The 23,433-nt window shown below is 39.7% G+C and overlaps 1 pseudogene; it reads right to left on the bottom strand.

Moving 5' to 3' along the window:
• Nucleotides 1–23,433, bottom strand: part of LOC137097179 (protein FAM118A-like) — a 60,757-nt pseudogene that overhangs the window by 19,257 nt on the left and 18,067 nt on the right.

Below are 23,433 nucleotides of genomic sequence, written 5' to 3'. Positions count from 1 at the left end.
AAACACAGCAGTGCCCAAACATGAATCAAGGAACATAGAAGGCGCTACAGACTAACTCGACCAGAGAAGTCAGCCACAGCAGAGCACCTGATGAACTAACCTGGACACAGCATATTATTTGAGAACACAGAAATGCTGGACCACTCTCACAACTACTATATCAGACTACACAGAGAAGCCATTGAAATCCACAAGCGTGTGGACAATTTCAACAGAAAGGAGGAAACCATGAAAATGAACAAAATCTGGCTACCAGCATTTAAAAAAACCTCTGAAATCAGGACAGAAAATGAAGAGCAATACTCACAAACTGGGGAATCCCAGACAAGAACCATTAACTTTATTTATACAAACTTTTTTACGAAATCAGGACTCAACATAATTTACATAGAAAAATCATTAAAACATTGTAAAAGTCACAGTAAATACCAATGCTAAAATGGAATTGAAAATTAACAGCACTAAAATAATTGCATGCAATTTAAAATGTTCATTGTGAATACCCTGAAAAGTAAAATATCATCTCAGCATTGTGCTGTCAAAGGCTTAATGCTTGCTTCAAACAGACAAGAGCTCTTTCTCCCGCCCTGGACAGTCCACAAATATATAAACCTCACTCGCCTAGTTTCCATCAGACCTCACAACCCCTGAGGATGCCTGCCATAGATGTGGGCGAAACGTCAAGAGAGAATGCTTCTGGATCAAGACCATACAGCCCGGAAAACTCATAACAACCCTATAATTTCAGTTTATTGCAGCTGTCTCCATGGTCTTGCATCAGCATTGTGCTTTATAAAAATGACCATCACATTTTTTTATATATGAACATCCATAGTCAGCAAAGGACTCTGGCACGGTTGGGATTCGTGTGTGCCAAACGTTGACCAGGATTCTTCAAATGGAAGAGCCATGACTCTTTCCTGATTTTCTACTTTCTAGCACTTTTCCTGTCTCTCATATATTATAGCTTCCAATTTTTTGAAAGGAATGTAGTGATCACCCCACAGCTCTGGGGCAACATTAGTCATTTGGCTATCACAATGAACTTTTTTCTTACTATTGTATTGTGGGGTTGCTTAAAGCAAAACATTTTGTGTTTTTTGTGGTGTTGGCAAAGTGCATGTATTTCATGCATACTTTGTTCCATAACCCAAGCAAAGCACTTTATAATGACACTGTTCCTTCCTCCCCCCACCCCCATGATCTCAAGGAGCTCCTAGAAGACTTAGAATACAATGAAAGGAAGCTGAACAACCAGCTCAGAATTTGCAAGGAGAACATCCAAGATTATGAAGATAAGTCTAATTTTGTACATGTCAGTGAAGCACCACGATGTTCTACGGGACTTAACTTCACACCTATGAGTTGCAGAACAGGTAAACCCAAACTTTGAAATGAAATATTTGTACTCATGTCAGGACCCCCTCCCCCACCAAATTTACCTCACACCATGCCTTTTGAATGTAGTTCTGCAGCTTTTTGTGTCCATTGAGTGCAAGTAGTATATACAGCTCTCTAGACAAAAGTGCATGCCATTATCCCTGCACTTATGCCTGGATGGATGATGGAGTACTGCCCATCAAGGTGTTGTTTCAAATGATCTCCCAATTAGCATGACATGGTGCTGCATTGACCGAAGAGTTACAATGAGTGATCTACTTACAGGCCTTCTTCAACTTTTTCCATTTGCAATCCCTTTCAGCTGAAAAATTTTCACATGACCCCAAATATATAGTTATATAAAATAAGCATAAAAATCAAACATTTACTGAAAAGAAACCAGCATTAATTTTGCTGCTCTTCCTTTTTTTTAAAGTGCAGCTGAAGCATTTTCTGCAGAGCCCACTGTAAACACTACATGTTGCTAACAGATGTGTGGCATTCAGAAACCTTTTACTCTTGCCAAATTTTTCGTGACTCCAACAATGCACTAAGCGGACCCAATTTGGGGCCCACAGGTTGGGAAGCACTGCTCTAGTGCACCCACCTTTAGTAACATCATGCCCCCCAAATTTGCACTTCTGGGAGGTCGGGGGTGGGGGAGGTCACCCAACACCACACCAACAAATTGGAGACAAGTGAAAGCCAAGTGATGCTGCAGTGAGTTTGATAGTCCAGAGGAGTAGAGCTCTCTTCTGCAGACCTGTATAGCAACCTGCCAAATTGCATATAAAGTCTTGTTGAATTTGTAGTGCCGTGAGACTCCCTCCTCCCCAAGGTTCTGATGTGAGACTCCATCAGATCTCATCCTAAGTCTTGTGATGGTGAAGCCATTATGAAACTTACTTAGGCCCAGATCTGAAGCCATGAAAGCCGTGATGGCTTTGGTGCAGCAATGGTGTGTATGGGAATAATATATTTGGAACACAGGTATCTATAACTAAAATACACAACATATTATGTTATTGTTATTTTTAAAACATCAGCTGTGTTATTGTCCAACAGGTTTATTACTTACTAGCTGTACCCTGCCACGCATTGCTGTGGCCTATAGTAAATCTTTTCAAAGTAGAGGTAGATATCTGGAATATTATGATAGAGAGGTACCTACCTATTCCTTCCCCCTTTTTCTCCCCCTTTCTCTCCTTTCTTCCTTCTCTACCTTTTTCTTTCTTTCTTTCTTTCTTTTTCTTTCTTTCCTTCTTTCGCTCCTTGGTTTCATCCTTCTCTCTTTCCTTCATTCCCTCCCCCTTTCTTCCTTTGCCTCCTTTCTTCCCTCCATGTTTCCTTCCTTTTTTCATTTTTCATTTCCTTTTCTCCTTCCTTCTTTACCTCTTTCCTGCCTTTCCTTCCTTTTATTTTTCTTTCCTTTCTACTTTCTCTTCTTCCTTCCTTCGGTACCTCTTTCCTTCCTTTTCTGTCCTTCTCTCCTTCCTTCTTTCTCTTCCTCTTTCCTTCTTCCTTTTTTTCTTTTCCTTCCCTTTCTCTCTCTTCCTTCTCTGCCTCTTTCCTTCCTTCCTTCCTTCCTTCCTTCCTTCCTTCCTTCCTTCCTTCCTGTGGTTTTTGTTTCCATTCTTCCTTTTGTCTGTCCTTCCTTCCCCCCTCTTTCTCTTTCTTTCTCTTCTTCCTTTAGAAGGGGGGGTGTCTTACTGGAGGGGGGTCAGAGGAGGGAAGGATTGAGGGAGAGAAGGGGTGGGGGTGGCGAACGAAGGGAGTTTGTCTTACCGGAGGGGGGTGGGAGGAGGGAAGGATTGAGGGAGAGAAGGGGTGGGGGTGGTGAAGGAAGGGGGCGTGTCTTACTGAAGGGGGGTGGGAGGAGGGAAGGATTGAGGGAGAGAAGGGGTGGGGGTGGTGAAGGAAGGGGGCGTGTCTTACCGGAGGGGGGTGGTAGGAGGGAAAGATTGAGGGAGAGAAGGGGTAGCATGGGAGGGGTAAGATGAAGAAGGATTGGGGCGTGGAGGATGGGGGCGTGGCTTGCGCGGAGGGAGTGTTGGCCGGCAGGCCATGTGCGCACGCCAGGGAACTTGCGGCTGGGTGCCATTGCGCATGCTCAGTTGTTTTTTTGTTTTGTGAGTGTGTTGTGTTGTTTTTCATTTTGATTTGATTTGTTTGTACCTTGTGGGTTGTGGTATGTGTATGGGAATTTTGGTTAATTTTCGTTGGGGTTTTTTTGAGTTTTGCTGTCCTGTTCGACGCCCCTTTCAGATTTATATATATAGATATACACAACTTGTCTCTATCATGAATAAATGTCCGTATTCATATAGATTTCAAATGGGAGACATCAATCCCCTCTAAATAAACACAATAGTCCAATATGTTGACAGAATATGTCTGATGATTTAAAAAGTCAGTTATAGGTATTTTGAAGGACTATTTGTGGCATCCGAGGTAGTGGTTGTGTCAGAGAAGAATTCTACACGGTGACCAAGGTTACTACAAGGTATCCGGGTAGTATTCTTTGTTTTGGTGTTTGTGGTAGGAACACTTTCTTCAGGTAATTGATTCTTCTTAGAATTCTAGTAGGAGATAAGTCTCTGACACTACATTTACATGTATAAAAAGAGCAACGACATACATAAAATAGATATGCCATAGCACCCCTATTATTGCATTATATTAACATTAAATCAATACATAACTAATGCAGGATTGTCAAAATAATGTTCATATGACTTACATTTCATTAGGTAATCACTGGCTCTGCTGCAAGATATTCTATTGCGAGCCATTGCTCATAATCCTGGTGGACCTTAAATACATGTTACAAGTAGCAAGTGAAATCAAGTTTGTTGTTAAAGCCCCGAGTGTTTGAAATTTAAAAATCTAGGAAACTTCCCTTTGGAGAAGTAGTTTCTTCATATATGAATGAGGTTTGGTGTGTAATTTTTCCAAAGCACAGAATTTGAAACTATGACTTGAATGTGTTTTCTCCCTAAAGTGTATGTATAAGGTGGAGTCAGTATTTCCTTTCTTAATCCAAGAGCAGTGTTCATACATTCTAGTTTTTAGGGCCCTGGTTGTCATACCAATGTATAGTAGGTTGCAGGGACAATGAATTACATATATGAAGAGCATGTTATGTGATCCTATAGGGAGACTGTGATACAGTATTACGAGTTGGATATGTGAAATACTTTGTGTTTAACATTTGGCTACAGCAGTCACAGTGTCTGCATGCAAAGTTCCCCTTAATTGTTTCTTGGATGTCTATCTTTGATGTTATAAAATCTGAATGAATCATGATGTCCCGCAAACTTCTGGATCTCTTGTGGGCTATGATGGGTACTGTTTGGCAACCTGGAATGTCCTGTACTAAATGCCAGTCTTTGGCTAGGATTTTATGTATGTTGGAGGTATGTGGTGTTAATGTTAGGAGCCAGAGAATTCAGTTTTTCTGTTTTTTGGGGTGTCCTTTTAATAACTCACTCCTGCTTATTCATTGTGTCTTTCTAATGGCTGTATCTAATATCTTTTCTGGGTACCCTGTCTCCTTGAGTTGATTTTTAAAGGTACAAGCTACTGTATCAAAGTCTTTTTGATCGCTGGAGTTGCGCTTGAGTCTCCAAAGTTGTGAGTAGGGTACGTTAGACTTTAGGGAGTGATGATGAAAGCTGTTGTAATGTAGAACTGAGTTTTTGTGGGTTTAGTGTAGTTGCTAACATGTAATTTCCCTTTTTCACGTCTAAGAAATTAATCTTATTTTGATTGATTGTGCTTGTGAATTTGATGTGATTATGTATAGAACTGACCCATATATTGAATTGAGCAGCTGCTGTATCCGACTTGAAAACTGTGAATATATTGTCTATGAATCTACCACAGTACACCATATCTGGCAGAAACTGATTTTGGTTATGATTGGAAATAAATTCAGAGGAGGGGGAAGTCCACATGATAAAGAGGCTGCTGGCTTGAGCTCAGAAGGGAAAGAAATACGGCTTCTCCTCCGATCTCCATTGTCCGTATTGCCTCTACTTCCTCCACTCCCTACTGTTGACCCGCAACTGTAGTAACACCGGCTCTTTTGAAGGCTTGAAAACAGCCAGGGAGAGGAAGGTTAAGAAGGGTGGGATAAAAAGAGCTAAAGATTACTCCTGTGTCCAAAAAGAAACTTATACTTGTATACATCTAGCAGGATGCCACTCTTCATGTTTTAGAACAATAACATTATGCAACAAAATTTGAAAAAAAAATGTTTTCCTGGTTAGAAAGTGTTTTTTCTGCAAGTTGCAGTTCAACCTATTGAGCTACCACAGCCCCATCTAGTAATTTCTTCTGGTCCATGGCTTTCACATGTTTGTTCAAAATATCCCAAAAGCAAAGTTTGATGTTAAAATGTTACTTAAGGGACATTGTTTTCCTACACCATTGTAGATATACCGCTATGTAACAAAATTTGGAGAAGAAAATTGTGTTCCTGATTTGAAAGTGCCATTCCTATTTAATTGTGTGGCCCTTACTTTGAAAGTAGTTGTTCTACTCCAGAAACTTTGTTTTTGTGGCTGTCACAAACTATGTTGAATTGGTTGAGACTCAATGAGATCTTCATTGAAAAACGATAGCAAAATGTGCTGTGGTTTTTGAAGTTTTAATACATTTTTCCATGTTTTTATGAGAGAACCAATTAGGAAATGACATTTATAACCCAGGAACAAAGTGTAATCGAATATATTGAAGCAATCTTGATCTGAGAGAACAAGTTATTGAACTTTTACCCTAGAATAACATAGCCATGCCTCACAAAACTAAACAAGTAAAATAGAAAATGTGAGGCAGGTGTATTTTAAAAGGTTAGCTTTGAATAGGAGAGTTAAATAAAATAGAGAAAAGAAAAGTTCTTCTGTTTTGGCATAAACACTCTGATTACTGCAAGCAAAACTATCATTTTTTTAATCAGCATTTTTTTATTTTGCTATTGCTGAAGTTTATGTTGGAGATGCACATAGCTCTAAAGCAGTGTTTCTCAACCTTCCTAATGTCATGACCCCTTAATACAGTTCCTCATGCTGTGGTGACCTCCAACCATAAAATTATTTTCGTTGCTGCGTCATAACTTGTAAGCCTCTCTGAGTCCCCTTCGGGGTGAGAAGGGCAGCATATAAATGTCGTAAATCAATCTATAAATCAATAATAACTGTAATTTTACTACTGTTATGCATCATAATGTAAATATATGATGTGCAGGATGTATTTTAATTCACTGGACCACATTTGGCACAAATGCTCAATACGCCCACATTTGAATGCTGGTGGGGTGGGGATTAATTTTGGCATTTGAGAGTTGTAGTTGCTGGGATTTATAGTTGACTTACAATCAAAGAGCATTCTGAACTCCACCAACGATGAAATTGAACCAAACTTGGTACACAGAACTCCCATGACCAACAGGAAATACTGGAAGGGTTCAGTGGGAATTGGCCTTGAGTTTTGGAATTGTAGTTCATCTCCATCCAGGAGAGCACTGTGGACTCAAACAATGATGGATCTGGACCAAATTTGGCACAAATACTCAATATGCCCAAATGTGAACACTGGTGGAGTTTGAGGAAAACAGACCTTGACATTTGGGAGTTGTAGTTGCTGGGATTTATAGTTCACCTACAATCAAAGAGCATTCTGCACCCCACCAATAATATAATTGGGCCAAACTTCCCACACAGAACCCCCATGCCTTGTCCTTCCAACCTCGCACACTCTCCCTCGCCCACACATGCGCGCCACACTGCCATGAGCCAAGCACGCTTGCTCTCCCCTCTCTCTCCACATGTAGTTTCAGAAACAGCCCTCCCCTGGACTGAAAGGCCGGCCAATCACAGCGGAGAAGGGCTTTTGGTGGGAGGATTTGCTGCCTGTTTCCAAAAAGGAAGAGAAGGACAGGAGGAGAGAACTTTTCTGCCAAAGGGTTCCTAAGACCATCAGAAATATATGTTTTCTGGTGGTCTTTGGTGACCCTTCTGAAACTCCCTCTCAACCCCTCCCCGGAGTCCTGATCCCCAGTTGAAAAACACTGCTCTAGAGCTTTCCAAATATTTCATGACACAGTCATTTAGCAAGCCAGAGGTTAACTCAACCCCTTCTAACAGCTAGACACTTACATAGATTGTAATCACAAAATTTATGGGGATACAATGTATCTCATGAAGACCTTCCATTTATATTTTTAAATGATATGGTTTATTTTACATAGACTCAGAGGTTTTTGTTACGTTTGTGTAACACACCACACACTGCAGTTGACCCATGAACTTGTCACAACTCAGTTTGGAAAACTCTACTGTAGAGAGTTGGAGAAACTTTGTTGTATTACAGTGGGATTTTAATTTTTCAAAATATCTTATGGTACTCTGAGGTCAAAAAGAGGGGAAAACATAAAGCAAGGGTTCCAAATGATTTAGTAATGGTCTTGGAAGGGTTTACTTCACTCGATAGGCATAGAAGCCTATAACTAAAAGTTACAGATAGACTGAAAACCACTTATCTCTACAAGATCAGGTTTGTGGCTGAACCGTGACACATCTGTGTGAACCAGGCCCATTCCCTGGGATACTCTTGAACGTGTGGCTAGCCTTTTTCTAGGTGTCAGGACTATTCATCTGCACTATAGATTGCTATTGTGAGTCAATGGGTGGTGGGTGTTGTGTCTTGCGATGAGAATGTGTCAAACAAAAAAAATCCCAGAAAGTGGTTTCTGCTCAAGCTTGCAAAATTGGTTTTCTGAGAAACAATTGCTTTCAAAAATTCATACTTTGTACTTTTTGCAACTATAATTTTCACTGACCTACTGCTATGCATCAGTTACTATTTCTAAAAAGTGGTTTTGTTTTTAAAACAGACACTGCTGAAGAATCTGGTTCTTCTGAATCTGCTGCTATATGGAACGGATTTGACAATCTTCCTTCCTGTGAATATGTGACGACTATTTTTGAAAGCAGTTTATAATGTGAAGGTTAAATGGAAAAGGAAAGATTTAAATGCGGATGGACCATTATTCCACTTTCCGTAATGGCAAAAGGACCTCCATGTTTGAAGTGGAAAGAGTTCTGTAAATGTAAAGTGACATATATTTAAATGCCTGTTAATGAGCATTTAATAGTACTAGGATAGTAGCGTTAAAATACATTGGTAAGACTGACGGATAGAAAATTTAAAAATTGGATATTTCCCTTTAAGAGGCAAACATGGTTGGTCATCAGTGGACCTCAAGTGTTTGAAGTATGAAACTCATTTATTCTAATAGTAGATTGATAGTTTATTTAATTGCCATTTGTTGAAAAGGGGTTGCCTTTTAATATTTAGTTCTGATAAATGAATGGTTTCAAGTGTTAGGGTCAAAAGTGTTAGATTATACATTGTACAAAAGAATCCAAACCCAAAAGACAGGTTTTGGTGGTGGTAGCAATGACAGTGAGGTTTGTAATTTGGAAAAGACAGATTTAAATGCGGATGGACCATTATTCCACTTTCCGTAATGGCAAAAGGACCTGTATGTCTGAAATGGAAAGAGTTCTGTAAATGTAAAGTGACATATATTTAAATGCCTGTTAATGAGCATTTAATAGTACTAGGATAGTAGCGTTAAAATACATTGGGAAGACTGACGGATCGAAAATTTAAAAATTGGATGTTTCCCTTTAAGCGGTGGACCTCAAGTGTTTGAAGTATGAAACTCATTTTAAAAGGGTTGCCTTTTAATTTTTATGTCTGATAAATGTATTGTTTCAAGTGTTAGGGTCAAAAGTGTTAGATTATACATTGTACAAAAGAATCCAAACCCAAAAGACGGGTTTTGGTGGTGGTAGCAATGACAAAGAGATTTGTAATTTGGAAAAGAAAGATTTAAATGCGGATGGACCATTATTCCACTTTCCGTAATGGCAAAAGGACCTCTATGTCTGAAATGGAAAGAGTTCTGTAAATGTAAAGTGACATATATTTAAATGCCTGCATTTAATAGTACTAGGGTAGTAACGTTAAAACACATTAGTAAGACTGACAAATAGAAGAGAAAATTTAAACATTGGATAGTCTCCTTTAAGAGGCAAACATGGTTTGGTCATCGGTGGACCTCAAGTGTTTGAAGTATGAAACTCATTTATTCTAACAGTAGATTGATAGTTTTTTTAATTGACATTTGTTGAAAAGGGGTTGCCTTTTAATTTTTATGTCTGATAAATGAATTGTTTCAAGTGTTAGGGTTAAAAGTGTTAGATTGTACATTGTACAAAAGAATCCAAACCCAAAAGACGGGTTTTGGTGGTGGTAGCAATGACAGTGAGGTTTGTAATTTGGAAAAGAAAGATTTAAATGCGGAGGGACCATGATTCCACTTTCCGTAATGGCAAAAGGACCTCCATGTTTGAAATGGAAAGAGTTCTGTAAATGTAAAGTGACATATATTTAAATGCCTGTTAATGAGCATTTAATAGTACTAGGATAGTAGCGTTAAAATACATTGGTAAGACTGACAGATAGAAAATTTAAAAATTGGATGTTTCCCTTTAAGAGGCAAACATGTTTGGTCATCGGTGGACCTCAAGTGTTTGAAGTATGAAACTCATTTTAAAAGGGTTGCCTTTTAATTTTTATGTTTGATAAGTGAATTGTTTCAAGTGTTAGGATTAAAAGTGTTAGATTATACATTGCACAAAAGAATCCAAACCCAAAAGACGGGTTTTGGTGGTGGTAGCAATGACAAAGAGGTTTGTAATTTGGAAAAGAAAGATTTAAATGCGGAGGGACCATGATTCCACTTTCCGTAATGGCAAAAGGACCTCCATGTTTGAAATGGAAAGAGTTCTGTAAATGTAAAGTGACATATATTTAAATGCCTGTTAATGAGCATTTAATAGTACTAGGATAGTAGCGTTAAAATACATTGGTAAGACTGACAGATAGAAAATTTAAAAATTGGATGTTTCCCTTTAAGAGGCAAACATGTTTGGTCATCGGTGGACCTCAAGTGTTTGAAGTATGAAACTCATTTTAAAAGGGTTGCCTTTTAATTTTTATGTTTGATAAGTGAATTGTTTCAAGTGTTAGGATTAAAAGTGTTAGATTATACATTGCACAAAAGAATCCAAACCCAAAAGACGGGTTTTGGTGGTGGTAGCAATGACAAAGAGGTTTGTAATTTGGAGATGAAAGAGTTGAATGCGGATGGACCATTATTCCACTTTCCGTAATGGCAAAAGGACCTCTATGTCTGAAATGGAAAGAGTTCTGTAAATGTAAAGTGACATATATTTAAATGCCCGTTAATGAGCATTTAATAGTACTAGGATAGTAGCGTTAAAATACATTGGTAAGACTGACGGATAGAAAATTTAAATATTGGATGTTTCCCTTTAAGAGGCAAACATGGTTTGGTCATCGGTGGACCTCAAGTGTTTGAAGTATGAAACTCATTTATTCTAATAGTAGATTGATCGTTGATTTAATTGCCATTTGTTGAAAAGGGGTTGCCTTTTAATTTTTAAGTCTGATAAATGAATGGCTTCAAGTGTTAGGGTCAAAAGTGTTAGATTATACATTGTACAAAAGAATCCAAACCCAAAAGACGGGTTTTGGTGGTGGTAGCAATGACAATGAGGTTTGTAATTTGGAAAAGAAAGATTTAAATGCGGAGGGACTATTATTCCACTTTCTGTAATGGCAAAAGGACCTCCATGTTTGAAATGGAAAGACTTCTGTAAATGTAAAGTGACATATATTTAAATGCCTGTTAATGAGCATTTAATAGTACTAGGATAGTAGCGTTAAAATACATTGGTAAGACTGACGGATAGAAAATTTAAAAATTGGATGTTTCCCTTTAAGAGGCAAACATGGTTTGGTCATCGGTGGACCTCAAGTGTTTGAAGTATGAAACTCATTTATTCTAACAGTAGATTGATAGTTTTTTTAATTGCCATTTGTTGAAAAGGGGTTGCCTTTTAATTTTTATGTCTGATAAATGAATTGTTTCAAGTGTTAGGGTTAAAAGTGTTAGATTATACATTGTACAAAAGAATCCAAACCCAAAAGACGGGTTTTGGTGGTGGTAGCAAGACAGTGAGGTTTGTAATTTGCAAAAGAAAGATTTAAATGCGGATGGACCATTATTCCACTTTCCATAATGGCAAAAGGACCTCCATGTCTGAAATGGAAAGACTTCTGTAAATGTAAAGTGACATATATTTAAATGCCTGTTAATGAGCATTTAATAGTACTAGGATAGTAGCGTTAAAATACATTGGTAAGACTGACGGATAGAAAATTTAAAAATTGGATATTTCCCTTTAAGAGGCAAACATGGTTTGGTCATCGGTGGACCTCAAGTGTTTGAAGTATGAAACTCATTTTAAAAGGGTTGCCTTTTAATTTTTATGTCTGATAAATGAATTGTTTCAAGTGTTAGGGTCAAAAGTGTTAGATTATACAATGTACAAAAGAATCCAAATCCAGAAGACATATTTTGATGGTAGTAGCAATGACAAAGAGGTTTGTAATTTGAAAATGAAAGATTTAAATGCGGAGGGACTATTATTCCACTTTCCTTAATGGCAAAAGGACCTCCATGTTTGAAATGGAAAGAGTTCTGTAAATGTAAAGTGACATATATTTCAACGCCTGTTAATGAGCACTTAATAGTACTAGGATAGTAGCGTTAAAATACATTGGTAAGACTGACGGATAGAGGCAAACATGTATGAAACTCATTTATTCTAATAGTAGATTGATAGTTTATTTAATTGCCATTTGTTGAAAAGGGGTTGCCTTTTAATTTTTAAGTCTGATAAATGAATGGTTTCAAGTGTTAGGGTTAAAAGTGTTAGATGATACATTGTACAAAAGAATCCAAACCCAAAAGACGGGTTTTGGTGGTGGTAGCAATGACAAAGAGGTTTGTAATTTGGAGATGAAAGAGTTAAATGCGGATGGACCATTATTCCACTTTCCGTAATGGCAAAAGGACCTCCATGTTTGAAATGGAAAGACTTCTGTAAATGTAAAGTGACATATATTTAAATGCCTGCTAATGAGCATTTACTACTACTAGGATAGTAGTGTTAAAATACATTGGTAACACTGACAAATAGAAAATTTAAAATTTAAGAGGCAAACATGGTTTGGTCATTGATGGACCTCAAGTGTTTGAAGTATGAAACTCATTTATTCTAACAGTAGATTGATAGTTTTTTTAATTGCCATTTGTTGAAAAGGGGTTCCTTTTAATTTTTAAGTCTGATAAATGAATTGTTTAAAGTGTTACCCAACAGATGGCCAAACCGACCAATGTACTTTTCTCTCCATGGCTCTTCTTTCCTTAAATCCTGGCAAATAGAATGAACAGTAAGTAGCCAGCCAGTGATGATGTAGAACTAATTCTGATATCTTGAAAATTCAAGCCGAACTCAAAGCAAACTGGAAATATTGTCCGCCATTCTCAGTACTACTTCGTACATATCTGTTTTTCAGGTGAACCACCATTAAGCTGTTTCTATAGATATTTCTGTATATATTTCTGTAGATATTTTAAGCTGTTTCTGTAGATATTTTGGATTCTGGATTTTCATGTTTACAATTCTAAATATTACTAAGATAAAACTTAGATAATATCTGTGAACCAAATGCTTTTTTCCTTTATGTTGTTTCAAGAAATACTAATGCCATATGGTTTATATATTTTGTAAGGTTTTTTAATAAAGCAAATAAAATATTGAATGCAATTCATTTTTCCTATTTTAATAAATATATTTCAAATTTAACAGAAAAATGTTTTCAGTGTTTTTGTTGGCTTGAGTGAAGAATCATAGAATTGGAGGAGAGCACAAGAGCCATCCAGTCCCGTCCCCCCCCCCCCCCGCTCCGCTATGCAGGAACACACAACCAAAGCATCCCTGACAGATGGCCATCCAGCCTCTGCTTAAAAACCACTGGAAAAGGAGCCTCTACCACACTCAGAGGCAGCATATTCCACTGCCAAATAGCTCTTGCCATCAGGAAATTCTTCCTAATGTCTAGGTAGAATTTCTTTTCCTGTGATTTAACTCCATTGCTCCGTGTCCTAGTTTCCAGGATAGCAGAAAACAATATTTTCTCCTCCTCAATTTGGCATTCTTTCAGATATTTAAAAATGGCTTTTAGGGGTGTGTGTGGTAGCCGATTCTCCAGTTTCATCCGTTTTTTTGTACCTTTCGGGTGCATGAAATGAGAACCCCTCCCCGGAACGAAAATAAGCTCGACATGAAAGCAATCGGGTGTAGGTACAGTTTCTTTGTCTGCTTTTCGGACCATGTGGCACACCTCTCTGAGCCCTGCCTGGACTAATAGAGAAGAACACCTCGCCCAACGCCACTCGTCTCCTCTGCAAACCGAGGGGAAAGCATCAAAAATTTCTTTTTCTCGGATGTGGGACAAAAACACTCATTCAAAAAGCACCCATTTTTGGGAGGTGCACAAAAAACAAAAACAGGACTTATCAACGAAAAACAGAAACTGATAGTGATTCTATGCAAATGCACAAGCCTAATGGCTATCATGTCCCCTCTCAGCCTTCTTCTCTCCAAGCTAAACAGACCCAGCTCTCTCAACCGTTCCTCATAGCTTGACTTCCAAACCTTTAATTGCCCTTCTCTGGACATGTTCCAGGTTGTCAATCTCCTTCTTGAACTGAGTATTCCAGGAGAGGTCTGACCAAGGCAGAAGAGAGTGGGACTATGACTTTGACTTTCCTTGATCTCAATGTTATACTGCTTTTGATGTAGCCAAAATTGCATTGGCCTTTCTATTTATTTATTTACTGTATTTGTACACCACCCCTCTCAGCCTTCAGGCGACTCAAGGCGGTTTACAGGGCAAAATTCAATGCCACAAAAGCATAAATACAATTAAAAACATTAGCATATAATAAAATCATAACAACAGCAATAAAACATAAATCATTAATAAATCCTTATTAAAAACATTGTCCAGTCCCATCGTTTAGTTGTTCCATTTTCTAATGTCAATTACTCTGTATTTTCAAACGCTTGCTCAAAAAGCCACATCTTGACTTTTTTCCAAAATCTTATAAGGGAAGAAGCTGATGATGATCTTAAGGTCCTAGATGGTTCATAAGGGGAGATACGATCGGACAGGTAAGTTGGGCCAGAACTGTTTAGGGCTTTATAGGCCAAAGCCAGCACTTTGAATTGCGCCCGGTAGCAAACCGACAGTTAGTGGAGCTGGTGCAGCAGGGGGGTTGCATGCTCCCCGAGAGCCGCTCCTGTTAGCAACCTGCACCAGTTGAAGCTTCCAGACAGTCTTCAAAGGCAACCCCACCTAGAGTGTATTGCAGTAGTCTATACGGGATGCCGTATATTTCTACCTGCTGCATCACTGTCGAGTCATGTTCAGCTTATGGTCTACTAAGACTCTTTGATCTCTTTCACATGTACTGTTTTCAAGCCAGGTGTCACCCACCCTGGATCTGTCCATTTCATTTTTATTGCCAAAGTGTAGTACCATACATTTCTTCCTGTTGATATTCATTTTGTAAGTTTTGGCCCAGCTTTCTAATCTGTTGAGGTCATTTTGGATTCTGATCCTGTCCTCTTGGGTATAAGCTATCCCTCTGAATTTGGTGTCATCTGCAAATTTGATAAGCATGCCTTCTATTCTGTTGTCCAAGTAATTGATAAAGATCTTGAACAGCTCTGGACCTAGGAATGAAACTTGTGACACCCCACTGGTCACTTCTCTCCAGGACGAGGAGCCATTGGGAGGCACCCAAGGTGTTTGGCCAGTTAACCACTTCCCAATCCACCTAAAGTAACATTGTCTAGCCCACATATTATTAGCTTCTTTGTGAGAATGTCATGGAGCCCTTCTCAAAGGCCATAGTATACTACAACTTGAAAGTTATAGTACACTGTGTAACTTTTCCTTTAAATAGGGAGGATTCAATGAACATAGGAAAAAACTGTAAGTAACTGAAATTGAACAAAATTGATTGAACCAATTCAAAACACAGAATATGCATTTAGGATAATGCTTAAACTAAATGAACACAGTCTTATGTTTCTTTGCTAGTTATACCGTTTTTGTTAACACAGGGCAGTGTCCCAGTACTTAAGGGATCAAAGGTAACATACAGTTAAAAAGCCACCAAATGACAGAATTTGTACCAATACAACCAGACTGAAAACAGATGTTCCTTTGTGGAACAGTGTTCCTATAACATGGCAGAGTGACATTTAAACTTGGAAGTGTGCTTTAATATGTGTGCTTCACCCTTTTTATCGTGCTTATTCCTCTTTATAGCGACCCCCTATCCCATAAATTCTTTTGATTTCTGTGTATAGTTGTTTTGCCAATATATATTTCTCTCTTAAAAGTAGTAAGTGAGGGGGATGGAATGAGGGCATGTCTTGACGTTTCTTCAACCCTGATTTTCCACCATTAGGAGACGTTCATTTTCCATTCTTGCAAGGAGACCATCATGGAGGACTACAAGCCATGGGTTTAGCTATTAAATTTCACACGACATAATGCTGAACAATGGGTTCTTACACTAAATCTTTCACAACATCGCTATAAACAGGTCGATGCTTTAGTAACCCATTAGCAACTACAAATCTGTGAAGGCAACATTTCTCAACTACTACAAATACGCTCAGTGCCTTATTTCTGCAAAGAGCTCTTTCTGTGTTTCTGTCGTGTTTCATTCTCAGGATCTGGATACTGAGTAAGATCCAGGGTCAGAACTTGGCTAAACATAACACCATCTTGCTGAAAAGGGGGGGGGGGATCACTAATTAGAATTTCTTACCATAATATACAGCTATAACTATTTGCGTGTTTCTCTTTATTTTTACTGTCCAAATCCTCAATGTCATTAGAAAATCAGTTTCTAATTTATAACCATATTCAGTTTCTATTTTGTCTGATGTAATGAGTTGGAAACTAGGCAAGTAGGGTTTATATATCTCTGGAATGGCCAGGGTGGGAGAAAGAACTCTTGTCTGTCTGAGGCAAATGTGAATGTCACAATTGGCCATCTTGATTAGCATAGAATGTTCTTGTAGCTTCAAAGCCTAGCTGCTTCCTGCTAGGCTAGGCAACGTTTCTCCACATAGCATTCCCCCAGGCAGGAAGCAGCCAGACTTTGAAGCTGCAAGGCTATTCAATGCTAGTCAAGGTGGCCAACTGCAACATTCGTATTTCCCTCAAACAGTTCTTTCTCCCACTCTGGACATTCCACAGATATATAAACTCCATTTGACTAGATTCCAACAGACTTCAGGACCTCTGAGTGATATCGAGACCGCTTTTGGGAGGATCTCCCCAGCCGAGGAGATCCCGAGGACCGCACCAAAGAGGGTCCCTGAACCTTGGTGAGGGCAACAAAGCCAATTCCACCAGCAGAAAATATTAAAAATAATAAATCCTCACCAAAGCGGAAGAAAATGGCGACCGAGGTATTTTATTAGAGATTCAGCTGAGATCGGATGCAACTGTAGGGATATTTCCACTACAAGCATACCAGTACAAGATTTACAGGCATTTTTATAGGCAAAATACAGAAAAACAATTCAAATTCCCTGCCCTCTCCTCCCCGCCTGGCTTCACGCTGATTGGCTGACGGCCTGAACAGCTGGGAGGAGGCTTGGTGGCCCGCCTTGCTCAGGGCCAATCAGCAAGCTTCCCCGCCTCTGGGGGACCAATGGGCGCGCTCCTCTCGCTTCTGAGGATGGACGAATCAGGAGAGAGGATGCGGGACGATTGTTGACAATGGGGAAATGATGGGATTATTGCTAGCCGGCCAGCTGGAATTTGAGGCATTGTTTTGGCCGGCAACGTGCGATTTCTTTAAGAAAGGAGATAAGGAGTGTCCTTCATGGGATTTGGCAAAAGAATTAAACAGGGCTAGGATAAGGGGACCCTGGGGGTCATCCTTGTTCCTTTGTGATTCAATCAAAGTGTTCGAAGAAACTTCCTTTGCCTGCGCAGGTTCAAATCTGGGGAGAGCGCGGATGAGCTCCCTCTCTCAGCTCCAGCTCCTCATGCGGGGACATGAGAGAAGCCTCCCACAAAGATCAAAACATCCAGGCGTCCCCTGGACAACGTCCTTGCAGACAGCCAATTCTCTCACACCAGAAGCAACTTGCAGTTTCTCAAGTCGCTCCTGACATGACAATCTATATAAATAAAAATGTAATGTTAGTTCGTGCTACCATCAGAACTCAAAAACCACTGGGGCAATTGACACCAAATTTGGACACTATGTCCCTAACAACCCAATGTATGTTCTCCACTCAAAAAAAACAATGTAAACAAAAAGCAGAAAGGACTTCTAAACTGCATTTCCACAAAGAGGAAACTGCATGTCTAGAGACCCATGGCCACGCCCCCCCCCTTGTGGGGAAACAGCCGGCCGTTAAAGCCAGGCGCACGTGCACAGTCCCACACACACAAGCGAGTGGAGTGGAGGTGGAGGCGCGCCGCATGCAGCCCCTTCTCTTTCCCTCCTATGTCAGGAGAGCAGTCTCTTCCTCCTCCTTTCCCTGAATGGGAAAGCAGCAGCACGTGCACAGTCCCACACACACAAGCGAGTGGAGTGGAGGTGGAGGCGCGCCGCATGCAGCCCCTTCTCTTTCCCTCCTATGTCAGGAGAGCAGTCTCTTCCTCCTCCTTTCCCTGAATGGGAAAGCAGCAGCAACGGCAGCAGCAACGGAGTATCAACGCAAAGAAGAAGGGGAGGAGGAGGGGGGGGAGGAGTAGGAGGGGGAGGAGGCAAGAAAGGTCCACGGTGCTTGAATGAAGGACCTTCCTTCTCTCCCTCCCTTCCCTTCTTTCCTCCCTTTCCTTCCTTCTCCTTCCTTTCCCTCCTTCCCTTCCTTCCTTCCTGTCCCTCCTTCCTTCTTCCTTTCCTTCTTTTCCTCCCTCTATCCCTCTTTCCTCCTTCTTTCTCTTTCTTCATTTCCTTCCCCTTCATTTCCTTCCCTCCCTCCTTTCTTCATCCCCTTCCTTTCTTTCCCTCCTTCCTTCTCCTCCCTCCCTCCCTTCCTGTCCCTCCTTCTTTTTTTCCCCTACCTTCCCTTCTTTCCCTCCCTCCCTTCCTTTTTCCTTCCTTCCTGTCCCTCCTCCCTTCATCCTTTCCTTCTTTTCCTTCCTTCCTTCCTCCCTTTCCTCCTTCTTTCCCTTTCTTCATTTCTTCCCACTTCATTTCCTTCCCTCCCTCCTTCCTCCTTCCCTCCCTTCCTGTCCCTCCTTCTTTCTTTTCCTTCCTTCCTGTCCCTCCTTCCTTCCTTCTTCCTTTCCTTCTTTCTAAGATATAAATACAATATTAAATGGAAGGGACAGTCAAGAAGTAACAAGAGAAGGAGGGGAAAAGGGAAGGAAGGAAGGAGAGAAGCAGGGAGGGAAAGAAGGAAAGAAAGACAGAGAAGGAAGGAAGGAGAGAAGGAAATAAAAAAGTGAAAGAAAAAGAGGGGGAAGGAAGAAGAGAAGGAACAAAAGATAGGGAAGGAAGGAAAGAAGGATGTAACCAAAGAGAAAAGAAAGGGAGGAAAGAAACAGGTAGAGATGGAAGAAAGATGAGAGATAGGGAAAGAAAAAGAGGAAAGGAAGGAAAGAGGAAAGGAAGGAGAAAAAGAGGGAAGGAAGGTTGGCCATAGCAACGCGTGGCGGGTACAGCTAGTGTGTGCGCACACACACACACACCAATAAATAGCCAGGCAATTTGAATTCACAGCAAAATCATGCCAAAGCAACTGCAAGATCTAATATTCCCAAATATGAAATTTAACTGTAGCCAACATCAAGGTATATATAAACAATGACACCAACCTGCCTAGTGTCCTTCTATATAAATAAAAATGTAATGTTCGTTTGTTGGATTAACACAACTCAAAAACCACTGGGTGAATTGACACCAAATTTGGACACAAGACGCCTCTCAGGCCAACAAATGACCATCACTCATAAAAACACTGAAAAACACAGCAGAAGAGATTTAAAAAGCTAAAAAATGAAAACACACTACAACACATGCACGTAACCACATTGTTCCCCTGACATTAAGTCCAATCGTGTCCGACTTGGGGTGGGGGTTGGTGCTCATCTCCATTTCTAAGCCCAAGAGCCGGCATTGTCCATGGACACCTCCAAAGTCATGTGGCCGGCATGACCGCATAGAGCACCATTACCTTCCCGCTGGAGGGGTACCTATTGATCTACTCCCATTTGCATGTTTTCGAATTGCTAGGTTGGTAGAAGCTGGGGCTAACAGCAGGGGCTCATACCGCTCCCTGGATTCAAACCTGTGACCTTTCGGTTAACAAGTTTAACAGCTCAGCGGTTTAACCCACTGTGACACTGGGGCCTTTGGCATAACCACATGTGTATTTATGCATAACCACACATGCACAAATATATACACACAAATATACACATATGTACACACACAAAACACATATACACAGACTGGGCCACAGCAACGCGTGGCGGGGGATTGCTAGTCAATAATAAACTTCTCGCAAAACAGATTCCCATGAACATAAAGCAATGGTTTTTATTCTTAAAAATGCATAACCAAGAACTATGGGTAAATGAAAGACAGTAAAAGCTGTCCTGACACAATATTTTTTGATACTGTACACAGTACCTGGACTCTTCTGTTTGCAGATCTGAGTTGTGAGACCTTGAACATACTCAGGGAAGCTTTCAAAGGAATCCCCATAAGAAACGACTTTTATGCCGTGTAAAAGCATGTCTGCCTGTAGTTTAAAAAAATGATCCTCATTTTCTTTGAGCACCAACATGTAATGTTCGAGATCCACTTTGTTTTTGACAGTATATAGAAAGAGGGCTTGAAATATCTGATCGCGCAAGGTCTCCCCACAGCCCAAAAACAAGAAAGATTTTGTCCGATACAGGTTTTGCAGAGTCTCCTGCAAGGAAAAGGAAAATTACAAGTCAAGGTATTTCAAGACATTTTAAAGTAGATGTGAGGAACATGAAACCTTGAAGAGGAAGCTGTTCTACGGCACCCATTATTTTTAACCTGTGACATGTTGCCTGAGGCTGATGGAAGCTGAAACCAGCAAGAGCTTGAGGCTTACAACTGATTTGCTCTTACATACATTGCATATGTTTTCACATATACATATCAGCAAAAGGTAAACATAAAAATAGGACAAAGATCAGAAATGTGGTATGACCAGTTTTTAAAGTGCAGACAAACAAACTATGTAACTTCTCAAGAAATGGCACAAGCCACTCACTAGGGGACATTCTATGGATATTACTAATGCAAGCTGGACTTCATACAAAGTACACAAGTTTAATTCTTTCCACCTATACAACAAAACTCTGCTCACATCTTCCCATTGTAAGCAAAGTGTAAACCCCCCACCCCACCAAACTCCCAACTGCAGCCTTGATACAACTTTGGCTCAATATCTGCTATGCTGTAAAAGTTCTGGGATTTTAATTAGCAATCCCATACACTGTACCAGCCATTATAAATTTAATGTGGCTAATTTAATTAAAATCAAAAGCCGAATAAACTGGAATGCTCTTCTGGTCGAAAACATTTAAAAAGAAACAGTGGCTATCACCAATCTTAAAAGAAATTTTTAGTCCTTGGCTTACTTGAGGTTTCCTTAGGCTGGAATGTGCTGGATTCGCACTCAGGCTCTTTACTCTGAGGTAACAATAAAGATATTTCTTCTTAAATCCATGCTGCCACCATTTAACTTTGATTTCTATAAACTGCTTTAAACTTCTCCCACAGAGGCACACTTGAGTCAGTTGTTGTGAACAACTAACGATGTTGTTTATTTGAGAGACCCTGAACAATACAGGCACTAGCTTAGCAGTTGCAATATTGAATAAACTGAACTGTTTATTACTTTTGATAAACAATTCAGCACTTAGTTTCAATAACTCTTCTCCACTCCCTCAAGAAACTAACAGGTTTTCCCTCTGTCTAGTATTCTTGAAACTCCATGCAGACAGTCCTTTCCTTCTGGATCTGCCTCTCCACTCCACTAGCTATAATATCTAATAGCTATAAATCTTTTAATTAACGAACTCTGCTGACTAACTGACCAATTTCTGGCTTTTCTAACTCTGTTCCTCCGACACACACTCCCTGACTCCTCTCTCCTTCACACCAAAACCCAATCTCCAACTGAGCTGTCAGATTTTAAAATGCACCCTTAAAGACATTTTTTTCCTTTTCTCAAGTTAAGCTCCACCCACTATCTCCCAGCCAATTAGAAACTCCCACAGGAGAGACAGAACTCAGTTTCAGTATAAGCATTAAGCAACTTTGGGAAAGCCAGGAAAACAAAGTGCTTTAAAAAATAATCCTTTTTCTTTGACCCAATTGCCATATGGAAGGCACTGTGGGTGGGACTAGCAAAGTTAATAGGAGGGAGACTGAGAACACGGCCATCTTAATATAGTTTGAGAAGGTGAGGCCTCCTGTGACAGAAAATGCAAAAGACCCTGCCCTAAACTACATTTCTCGGAATTCAATGCTCAGCATTGGCCTGCAGCAGCCATTTAGAGTCAGTCTAATAATAATAAATCATATTATTGAATCTGCAAAGAGGACTAAAGTAAGTAATAGTATAAATCTGTGCTAAGTTGAAGTTATGTGGTTGTGTGTCTTAGAGATAGAGAGACATTCAAGGGGACTGATGTCGCATTTTTTTGGGGGGGGGATAAATTTTGTCTAAACCTTTTAAACATCCTCCCAGATCTGTAGATGTGTGAATAGTTCTGAAACTTCTAGGGATTTATGCCCTGGTTGTCTTGTGCATTGTACAGAAAATTCAAGTAGATCGATCTAGTAGTTTTTTAAAAAAAGTTGTTTATAAAAAGGTTGAAAATTCCCCCAAACTCAGTGGATAAGTGAAACATTCTGAAATTTGGCGGGCTAACAGTGGTAAATGTGTTCTACCATTGTAGCAAGTTTCACTCCAATAGCTTTAAAAATGAAGGAGAAAGGAGCCCCCAAAATTTCTCCAATGATAGTAATTATTTAATTATGTGCATATGCGATTACTATAATAAAATAGTAATGAAATTGTGTTACATTATAGTAATGAATTTTTCACTGTATATTTTAGAAACACTTTAGAAACAAATCACCAGCACCTCCCAGTTTTGTAAGTACCTTCAAAACATTTTTTAATAGATCACACATGCCTATTGTATATCTTATCTGATTCTATCGCTCCAGTTCCCACTAGAATCTACATTAAAAGCATTGCTAATTTTCAGGTTGTGTGGCCTGCAAGAAAATAGTTTTCTGATCTCAAAGTTCACATACCATCACCTCAGCATCTTGAGTAACATCTCTATATCCCGAAGGATCCAACACCATTCCACAGGGGTCAGTATACAAGCCATAAATGTGAAGAACTCCATACTGGACATGTCCCTTTGCCCACTGGAGAACCTAAAGAAAGCCAAACAGTTTGTTAACACTGCCACATACTGTGAAGCAGGAGGTCAAACTTCAAAAGAATGATATTTTCTTTTGTTAACTGTTATATGCTCTCTCCAGTATTTTAATGTAATACAAATCTGAACAGACATGCCCAACCATAAGACCGCACCACACAATTTTATTGGCAATTTATCATGAGGAATATGTATCCAGATTTTGCATGGATACAGGAAATCTCAGATAGTAGCTGTTGCACTCCAGAACAGGAATAATCCTCTGACTTTAAACACCACACGTTGAATAGGAAAAACAATCCTTTTATTGAAGATAAGTAAAAAGCAGCAAAGTAAAAAAGCACTTTAAAGAAATAGGTAAATCCAATTAGGTAAGAAGATAAGCAAGAACAAATTAGTCCAAGGTAGAGTTCAGCAAAGTCCATAAAAGCAAAGTCCACACATCTCCAACTGCGACCATACCTTGGGAAGTCTGACTTGGCCACGGTAGTCCACGCTCTGGTTACATCCCGTCTTGACTACTGCAACGCTCTCTACGTGGGGTTGCCT

This window comes from Anolis sagrei, chromosome 5, assembly GCF_037176765.1.
Source record: "Anolis sagrei isolate rAnoSag1 chromosome 5, rAnoSag1.mat, whole genome shotgun sequence".
Classification (NCBI taxonomy): Eukaryota; Metazoa; Chordata; class Lepidosauria; order Squamata; family Dactyloidae; genus Anolis; species Anolis sagrei.
The sequence above is the reverse complement of the archived record's forward strand: the minus strand, read 5'-3'. Positions and strand labels throughout refer to the sequence as shown.